Source organism: Alligator mississippiensis, chromosome 2 (assembly GCF_030867095.1).
Source record: "Alligator mississippiensis isolate rAllMis1 chromosome 2, rAllMis1, whole genome shotgun sequence".
NCBI classification, from domain to species: Eukaryota; Metazoa; Chordata; order Crocodylia; family Alligatoridae; genus Alligator; species Alligator mississippiensis.
In genome coordinates this window covers 132226851-132237281 of record NC_081825.1, presented here as the reverse complement: position 1 = coordinate 132237281, position 10431 = coordinate 132226851, and positions in this window count along the sequence as shown.

The window sequence follows — 10431 nt, the reverse complement described above, 5'->3', positions numbered from 1 at the left end:
CTGGAAGTAGCTATAGGCTGACAAGAGCTGAGAAGGTCCAGGGGTGATATTTTTATTGGTGTGAAAAATGTTGCTCATCTCCCTTGCGTAGTACCTCCAAACCATGGAAGGAGATAAACAGGAAGGAGGGGGAAACCCTCCATAGGCAAGGACATATCTCCACAAATAGAAGTATGGTACTATGATCTGGGATGAGGAACTGGTTATAAAATACTGGTGTGTACATGAGGGGTCCTTCTCAAGCAAACTGGAAATACTCAACTATTCCTAGTGAAAGTCTTCACCTGCTCTCCCTTGAGTTTCCACTCAGTCTGCTCCACAATTAGGTTTGGCTGTAGTTGCCACATCTCAAAGCTGTTTCTGATGCCTGAACTTTTAGAAATCAAATGCAAGTCAGCCTCAGAGTCCATTAGACCAGCCTGTGCACTGCTTTCTTTGTCCTGGACTTAAGGGCTAGGGACAGACATTATACATAAACTGGTATAAGTGATTGGAAACTGGTTTAAACCTGTAACAGAACAGAAGTTCAGTGCACATAGAACAGCTTCAAAATGGTCAAAACTAGTTTAAGAGAGGCCTGGATGGATGTAATATCAGACTTAACTGATTCAGGTTAAACCCATCTATTGAACTTCTGTCCCAGATCCCCTCTGGACATAAGTTAGGTCTCAGTCCACCGGCATCCCAGGATGTATTCCAGCCCTCACTAACACCCCCTGCTGATTGGGTAGGCTAACCTCTGCCCCAACTTGTCTGCTCCTGGCCAGCTGGGAGGCCGCCCGCAGCTGTCACAGAGCTTAGGCAGTCTCCCCAGCCCCACTGGTAGTGGCAAAGGGTTGGGGATTGGGGCGGGGGAGGGGAGGGGAATGTACCCCTGCCCCAGCCCCAGCTCCCTCCAACCAGGGACTGCACAGCGGGTGTGGAAGGGGTGGGAAAACCTCTGAGGTGGGGGCTTTTCTCCCTTACAGCACAGTTCTGCTAGGCTCTGAGTGCCCCAGCTCCAGCCCTGCCCCATAACCAGTCCCCAACTTGTCAGCCGTGGGGGAGTGGGTGAGGGGGAATGGACCCTCAGCCAGGGTCTGCACATTGCGGAGGGGGAAGGCAAACTAAAATTAAGCTTTTCTTGCAATTTCTGGTGTTTTCATTCTTTCCATTAAACTATTTACATTTCTAAACAAAAGATCCTTTCAAAATCAAAGATTTGCATTTTGAAAATGTGATAGTAAAGCATTGTGGGTTTCTCAAAATTCTTTTTTGCCATTTTTTTTTCAGCCAAAACTATTTGCTTAATTTGACCCACATGTATGAATCATTTCACAGCCAGGACCTGAAACTGCAGATAAGCTATTTGGTCAAAAAAAAAGAGTTCATCCAGCTCTAGAAATGAATCTCTTAATTTTCCCATTCATCTGTTAGCAATGTGGGATTTGGGCACAAGTTCTCTGGCAATGTAAGTGGCAGATACAGTCTAAGGCTCCCAAAGATTTTGCCATTGCTTTTCCAAAGAGGGGCTTTGCCAACTAAGCGTGAGACAATTGATCAAGAGTTGAATGGAACCCAAGTGTCTTGAGCAAGACCTATCTCAAGAAGCCCTGAAGGTGGAAGTAAAAACTGTAATACCTCTCTTTTATTAACTTAGAGTTCTGGGATATTTGCCTGCTTGCAACCAGCCCAGAGATGTACAGTAGGACAGTACAAGTGTGTTTGGACCATACTCTACAGTCTCTTGGATCATAACCATCCTCAAATAACCCCTGCCATCTTTTCTTGCTAGGATGAAGCAAAATAGGACTGTAGGAATATACTGACCTTGAAAACCTAGTATAGGCCAAGAGCATGTATGTGAAGCTAGTGATTCAGGAGCCTTATCAGTTTGCACTGCTGCTACCCATCTCCAGCCAGCCTGTCTGGGGCAGCATTCCTCTTGTTATCTGGTTCGCCTCAGTACAGGGGCAGGTGACTGTGCTCAGAGGCTGCTGCCCATATTGTAAAGGCTGTGCACATCTGCAGGGGTAATCATTTTTTGTCCAGCCTGCTTTTTCATGCATTCATAGATACAAATGCCAGAAGGGATCATATGTACAGCCAGTCTGGCTTCCTATGGGAAAATTAATAAAACCATTTCTGCAATTAGCTCACACCTTCTCCCGTGAACTTGACTGCATCTTGAGGGAAGAAGTCTAGTCCTATTTGCAAGACTTCAAGTGATGAAGGCTCCACCACATCCATTAATATACACTGTGCAGCCACATGGTTGGCTGCTTATTACTTGCATGGTTAAAAGTCTGAACTCCCCAGTTTGATGTTCTGTAGCCAAAGACCTTTGGTAGTGCTGTTGTGATTTGGCTGGTTGACCTTTGGTGGGCTAGCATAGCTGAGAGGAACTGGTTAAGGCTAAATAAAAAACATTAAAAAGGCCGGAGGCAGAATTGATCTGTTACATGGTTTTCTATAAGTGGTGTAGTTTAGATTAGTTGTAAACACAATGCGCATTTGCCTTTTGGTGGGAGGGGGAGGCGGGAGCGAATCTTAGACTGAGTTCTGCCATTTTTAAACCAGTCTATGCGTGCCAAACATCTAACCTGTTACAAGTATAGACCAGTTTTGTGTGCTGAACTTTTGTTCTGTTATGGGTATAGACTGGTTTCTGATCACTTATACTGGTAAAGGTGTAATGTCTGTACCTGGCCTAAAAGTGCCAGCAAATATTTTGCTATTTGAGGGAGGATCAAGCCCCTTGGGCATAGGTCAGAAGGCTCAGTGAGACATACTGAGACACCTGTAGGCACCAGCTATCCAGAATACAGGAATAAGCAAGATCAGCATTGATGAAAGAACATTTTAAGACTAGATATCAGGTCAGCTCATTCCACATCTAGTGACAGTAGTGCTTGGTGCCATCTGGGTAGGTTTGTTGAAAGGTCAGAATAAAGCGTTTCCTGGCAATCCTAAGGAAGGCAGACTACAAGATCCTGTGGTACACTGCGTCCTTAACTCCGGCCTTAAAAAGGGCTCAGACATACAATGTGCTTACACTTGTAACCCTGCTTATGTAATATATGCTTTCTTATGGTTATGACTGTTATGGCAACTTTGTGTATTCTTTCTCTGCATATCCTGATTAGTATGCATGTTTGGAGGTTTGGGGGCTACTTGTACCTGATTTTACAGACCTATCTCCCACAATCACAGGAACGTGTCTGGGTGAGAGGAGAAAGCCCAACCTTCCCCATTCAGGGAGACCCATCCCCTATAATCAAAGGAGTATATCAGGAGCTAGACAAGGGCCAACATGTGTTTTGCCCGATGAAGTGAATCTGCTGTGCTGCAACACATTGTGGCACAACAGATCTGCTTCATTCAGTGACATCAATTTCTAGCCTAAGATTCATGATATCTTTAGTTCTCCATGATTACTTAGCATTATATTTTTTTTTACCCCTAATACGGATGTGGCAGTTGTGCATATTTCAATCTTAACCATCCTCCAGTTTCCTCTATGGTGTTTTTCTTTGGGCACACCCATAAATGAAGCAAGTTATTCTTCTTTTGTAACATACTGTTCTCATGTTTATTTCTATTTGACTCCACTCACAACCATGTATAATAGTTTCTTATAATAGTTACAATAACTATTGCGCTTTGCTGAGATGAACATTGAATTCACAGGACCTTATAACAAAATATATTTGACGACTGCATACAGTCTTCTTGATTTCTTGAACTTTTCCAGGGGCACCAGGCTTAGCTCTTCTGAGCTAAATTTAACTCCTGATGTACCCTGTCCCTCAATTTTTTTCTTTTTTTGAAAATTTAGCCCTGGAGGGAGGGAGAAGTGAACTCATTTACATTTCCAATAGATGAAGATTATTTTGAATGGGAATCTGCAGCATGACTGGACAAGTTTCATTTGTTGCCTCCAATAAAGCAGTGGAGTATCTAGACTATTATCCAACTACCCCCTTTCCCAGCAATTTCAAAGAGGGTGTGGGGGAGAGTCCTGTAGAAGCAGATGAGACTTTGTGGGCTCTCACCCTTAATCACTGACCAGTGTGGATGTCAGGGCTAGAGAGAGGACACAAGGAGAAGAGTGTTACAGGAAAGGATGCTGCCATGTTTTCTGGACTTCTTTTTACTGGGTAGTATCTGAGTACTTTTCACAGGAAATAGAAGACTGTCAGGGACTGCTTCTGCAGAAAGTCCCAGGTCTCTTTCTTTAAACAGTTGCTTTTTCTTTGAGTACATTTGGCAGAATTGGTTTGCAAGCTCCACATGGACATTGCTCTGTTGAGGGGCACGTGGATCTGGATTACAGGTCTCCACTTCAACAATTTGACATTCAGTCAATCAGTTTGTCTAATTCTCCATATCCCTTTTCTTCTGTTTCTTACTCCCAGGGAAGGGTTGGGAACAACATCTAGAAATACAATACAAAAGACCATTCTCCTAGCATGTGCAGCCACACCCAAAGCCATGAATTTAAGAATGTGGTTTCCTGCCCAGATCTATAGGTTCTGATAAGCATCCAGGCATTTAGGTGCTTTTTATAGTATTTGAACTTCAAAACACTCTAAATACAACCATGGCTGGTGTCATGCCCCTCTGTGATATGAGGAAGTTGATGCCCAGGGACAAATTGACAGAAGGGATGACTGATCCAAGATCACATGAGTTGGAGTTGGAATTGGTATTCAGTTCTTGGAGATTTGTCTATTGCTCAGTCCACAAGACTGTAGCCTCAAGATGCAGTCTGAGGCTGCTTCATGGTTGGTTGCCATAGGAGACCACCCAATTCCAAAAAGCAGTATTGTACCAAAAACACCACTTCAGTTCATAAGCACTGTAGGCCATACACAAAGACCATGATCTTTTTAAAATCTATCTGTCTTTGTTCAGGGGGTAACTTTCAGTAAGCGTAAGAACTTGGTAAAAGGTGTAGAACTAAAAAAAAATTAAGGATGCACCATACTGGGTAATGTCTGTTGGTTGGTTCTATTTTTAGTACTGGGTGCAATAAAGGGAAAGGGTTCAGAGCTATTTCCAAATCCCCATTTATGCACCTGGACCTGTGGATAAGCTACAGCAGCCTAGATGTTTCTCTAGCATGATAATGAACAACTGGAAAGAATACCCCTGAGACAATCACTGAGGGATAAAATAGCACATATCCCTTCCCCAATGTATCCTCCTCTGCCAGACCTTCAGTGATGCACAGGGTCTGGATCATTCAGATCTGTATTCACTGGGGCTTCTTCAACTCCCAAAGATACTTCAAGGCAGTTAATTTCTGCTTGAAGAGCTCCTTCCAGGTGGTGTAAATAATACCTCTGCCCCTTTAGATAAAAGCATACACAGGTAGGAAACAGGTGTGTGGGACTAAATTGGCAAAGGGACTTGGACATTGGGATGCCTAACTGTAGGCATCTAACTGCCACTTCAGTGTGCCTTAAGTTCCCCTGTAGATCTAGCCTGTGGTGTCTCTTACCAATTTTATGAGCAGCAGGAAATGATGAAAACGGCTGCTTTTCTCAAGAAAAAGCTCAGCTGGGCAACTTCACGTGAATCTGGGGAATCTCTTAATTTAAAATCTGTTTTGCTGTGGGTGTTATAGAAATGCTTCTAGATGTGGTTCTTATTGTCGGGAATCCTTAGGGTGATAATGCTGTGGCTATATAATCTATGCCCTATGTTTAGTGAATCGGGCTCTGTATGCTACCACTATTTTAAAATGTGTTTTCCAGTTGGGATCAGTTGTCCACCCATCTTCCTCTACCCTACTGCGCATGCAAACTTTCTTGCATGCATGTCTCTTCATAGAATAGGCCAATGATACTCAGAATGCCCTGGCACCCTGGGGTGCCTTGAGATCCTTTCAGGGGCTCTATGTGTGCCACACAATATTAGCGTTTTAGCTGTACAAACACAATTCACATGATGAACCCAAAAGGCATTTATACATGTGCTCTGGGAGTGGTGTGGAGAGGGGGTGCTTTAATTAGAGCGGCTCTGAGAGCTGCTCTAATTAAAGCAGCCTGAGCATCTCATGTATCAGCATCCCCACACTTCAAAAGGGTGGCAAGGGCGATTTTTATCTAAAACTTGTCAAAAAAGCTTTGGATACCATTTTGAAATGGGGACGCTAAGTACAAGAGGTGGTATAGTCACCTTCCCTGGCAGTCTTCAAAAGATGACTGGATGCACACCTCGCTAGGGTCATCTCATCCCAGTAGTCTTTCCTGCCTTAGAGCAGTGGGGCTGGACTTGATGATCTTGTGAGGTCCCTTCCAGCCCTCTGTCCTCTTTCATTCCTGAGTCCTAACCCATGACCTCCAACTCTGTCCTCCACTCAACCAACCCTATTTTAGGAATAAAATCACCCATTACTGTCAAGATGTCTCCACTTGTCCCTGGCTTAATAGCATTTTCCCATTCATCATAAAAGTTATCCAAATTACCTTCTTGGGAGTCTTCTTTGCAGACATAAATATCAAAGAAATGAGCTGTTCAGTCTCACCAGCAGTATTTAGGTACTTTAGACAGAAAAGGTGACACCTACTGCTCCACAGGTCCCTGACAGAGGTCTTCCTAAATTGTCTGGGTATGAACAGATGTTGCATTACACCCAGCTGTTCCTGTGTTTATCCTAGATTCAAAAAGCCATGGGACTGGCAATCCTTCCAACTGGAGCTCAGTGAGCAATTGAATTGGATACACTGCTGCTTCTTCACAAGCAGGTGGCCATGGAGAACATGCATCCCAGCATGCCTTGCAGCAGTCAAATGTCTGTAGATTTCTGGGCATTCCCCAGTACCAAGCAAAATACCTATGGGTGTTTGGCCAGATGGGAGTAGCTGGTAAAATTTTTGTGGGAAGGACTTTTGTGGAAGTGACTATACAACTTCTGCACTGGATTGCTTGGCATTGCTACTGCTGCCACTGAAGCTATCAGCCAGCCCACAGAATGGATATGCATGTAGACCCAGCCTTGCAGGCCATATTGGCCCAGTGTCAGGAGCTGGTGCTCAGGATTATGTGAAAAAGGCACTGCCAGCAGGCCCTGATGATGGTTGACTTGTCTTTAACCATTCATGCAGTGAATGGGGATGGATAATTTGTGAGGAAGATGCTCATGCACTTGCTGGCCCCATCTGCAGGGAGGCCCCTGGCTACATCCAGCTCTCCTATGCCAGCAGCTGCCAGACTACAGATGTGTTGGCCACAGGTCAGCACAATATGTTTGGGCTGATGTGGAAACATCTTTAAACTAAGGAGTGGCATTTCTGTGCCAGGGACATGAGCAGTAACTGTTGGGACTGGATTGTCATGGCCATCTGACATGAGCAGTAGTGAATGCTGCATGTCCAAGGGCATCTTCATAGAGATCTGTACTGTCTCCAGTAGTAGTCTACTGGGAGGAAGGTACCCTTCTTCATTGAACAGTATATCACCATCACAGTATGGAAGCTTGATACCCCTCACAGCCTCCAGTTCATGGCAAGCCATTTTGATCCTGGTATAAGCAGTGTTTAAGGGGCCCAAGTGTGGCCATGGGGATTTGGTGGGGGTGACAACTGGCAGGGAGGGCCTCTGGCTAATTAGCCAGCATCCTGAGCATGGGGAAGAGAGAGCTGGGACTGGGACTGGGCCAGGCAAGCTGCTCCTGCAGAAGCTATTTTTTTTTTAAATGTTTTTCTTTGTACCTAATGCTTGTGCCAGCTGACCAGCACTATATATGCAATGCACACCACAGACAACAGAAGAACAGAAGATTCCAAGAATGCCCAAAATAGGATCAACAGAACCAGAAACCAAACACAAGCAAAAGAGCAACCCAACCACAAAGCAAACACCCAACAGAAGCCCCAAACCATGCAACTTCACAAGGTCTGTGTGCCCAGTACTGTTTTCCCATCCTGCTGGACCTTTCCATAAATGTGAGCATGGTGTGGGTCCAATGAGGCCAAAGCACATGCAATGCATACAGTGTGTTCCCAGCTTGTGCTGCCCCCTAATTTGTTGTGAAGGGTCTCACCAATCACCAGTGTCCATTGCTGAATGCTGGTTCCAGTTTCAGCATACTCCTGGCTGATGGCTCTGGGATGCCTACTCCTGCCTCAGCCATGGAGAAGCCCTGCAGGGGCTTGAATCCTAGTGGCAGCCTGTATCCCTAGGCCTGTTGGTCCTGGTGAACCATTATATTGTGTGAGGTTGTGGAAAATGCCAAAAATACTGTCTGTTTGCTAAGTTAGTGAAGGAGGACCAAAAGGTGAGGGGTGATGCCTATTGGACTCGCTTGGAGCATCCCGAGCCCTGAGTTGAATTGGTGAGAGTAGGGTTTGGGTAAACTACTGCTTTCCTTCATGGCAGTGACCAAGCTACTAGAAAGTTTGTAGGGGCAAGCCCCAGGCTGTGAGAAAGAGGTGTAATAGCAAGGGTTAGGCAAGACCCTCTATTCCTCAACATGGTGCCTAATGCCTTGTCTCAAGTTCTGGGCATGAAGCCAGGCAGAGCAGAATTTCTCTGAGGCTGTGGCTCAACTATTGTGCTCTTGCAGGGTTGTGCAAGGTGAGCCTTTTGCTTAATTGCTTTTCTACTGCAGGTGAACTGAGAGGAACCCACAGTACCAAGATAGCACCTGTGCCTCTGTAAAAAAAATGAGGGGTCTTTATACCTGATTTAATTGAAGTAGTGCTGTTCTCAACACATACCCACAATTGAGTGGAATGTGGGCTAGGGCTGAGGTGGGTGGTGGACAATCTCAAAGTGAGGCCATGGGGTTTCAACACCCGCACAATATAACTGAGTGGGAATCAAGGGTAGTGGGAGCAACATCCATGGGGTTTCACAGGGAATATTTTGATTCCTCAGCCATCCCAAGCATTCCCTGGCCTTTTCCTACCTTACCCTAGCCTTTTGCAGAAGCGGTTTGTCCTCATATGACTTTCTCATAACTAAATTGAAGAAATGTGTGCTAAACAAAACTGCTACAAGGGGAGTAGACAACTAGCTCAATAGCTGGAAGCAAAGGATTATTATAAATAGATCCATGTCAGAATGGCAGGAGGTTTTGAGTGGAGTCCTACAGGGGTTTGTCTTAGCCCAGTGCTGTTCCATGTTTTTATTAATGATTTGGATGCTAGAATAGAGAGCTTGCCGAGCAAATTTGCAGACACCGTGATACTGGGAAAGACTGCAAACACACAGGAAGGCAGGAGTGCACTGCAGACGGCTCTTGATAGACTGAAAAGCTAGGCTAATGCTCAGAGGATGAAGTTCAGTGCTGACAAATACAAGCTGTTACATCTAGGAAGAATTATCAAAATCACAAATACAGAAGGGTGATAAATGACTGTATGGCAGTACTGCAGGGAAGGAACTAAGAGTCTTGGATCACAGACTCAACATGAGTCTGAAGTGTGATGCAGTTGCAAAACAGGTGAATGCAGATTAGGCTGGAAAAGCAGGAATATTGGGTGCAAGGCATGGGAGGTGATAGTGTTACTTCACTTGGCACTTGTGCCAGCTGGTGGTGATAATGCCACTTCACTTGGCCATTTACGCCTCATTAAGAGGGGAAGAACAGCAGACTAGGGCAGCATTTTGTGGTTGATAGTTGAACTAAGGCCAGCTACTTTAGAGTAAACAGCCAGGGGAAAGCTAAGACAGGGGCTACAGAGTTACAAGTGGCTACCTGGGGGAAGGGCAATAACTGCAGCTCAGCTGAGCAAATCACAGTAGATAAGAGCAGGCTGCTCATTGAGCTAAAGGGACACACCATCACCTATGACAGGTCAAAGGAGCGCATGACTGGGAGGAGTGGAACTAAGGGGATATAAACCCTGGTTCCTGAGCCAGAGAAATTAGTCTGGCCATGAGCCTTGCAAAGAGAAGTACTATTGTAACCTGTGGCTGGGTTCTCCTTGGGATGAAACAGGACTCAGCATTCCTTGAGCAGAAGGAGCTTCACAGGATCTGGAGGATAAGAGCACATGTGCTCTGTGGATGAGGAAGCCCTACAGACAGTGAAGTGAAGGAGATACTGCAAAGGATCCCTTAGCAGATAAATGCTTAAGGTTTCCATGGGGCATAGGAGTGCCTATGGGAGAGGGTGGAAGCCATGATTAGTGTCAGGAAGACATAGAGATAATGGGACTCTAGAAGTCCTGAAGCTGTGGGCTACCAGAAGCCCTGAGATAGAGATAGATGGCAACTAGAAGCCCAGAGACTGTGGTAAAAGGCCAGAGACTCTCAGACTTAGCAAGGTGCCGGAAAACTTGTAATGGTGAAAGCAGGCTGCCTGAAAGCCTTGGAGAGCTGTGTAGGAGCTCAAGGACTGTGGGGGACATAGCCAAATCCCAAGAGAAAGAAGGCCTTCATCAGAAGTGGGGTTCCTGGGCTCGTGCACTAGTTTGTTGAGGGCAGTTTTCCAAA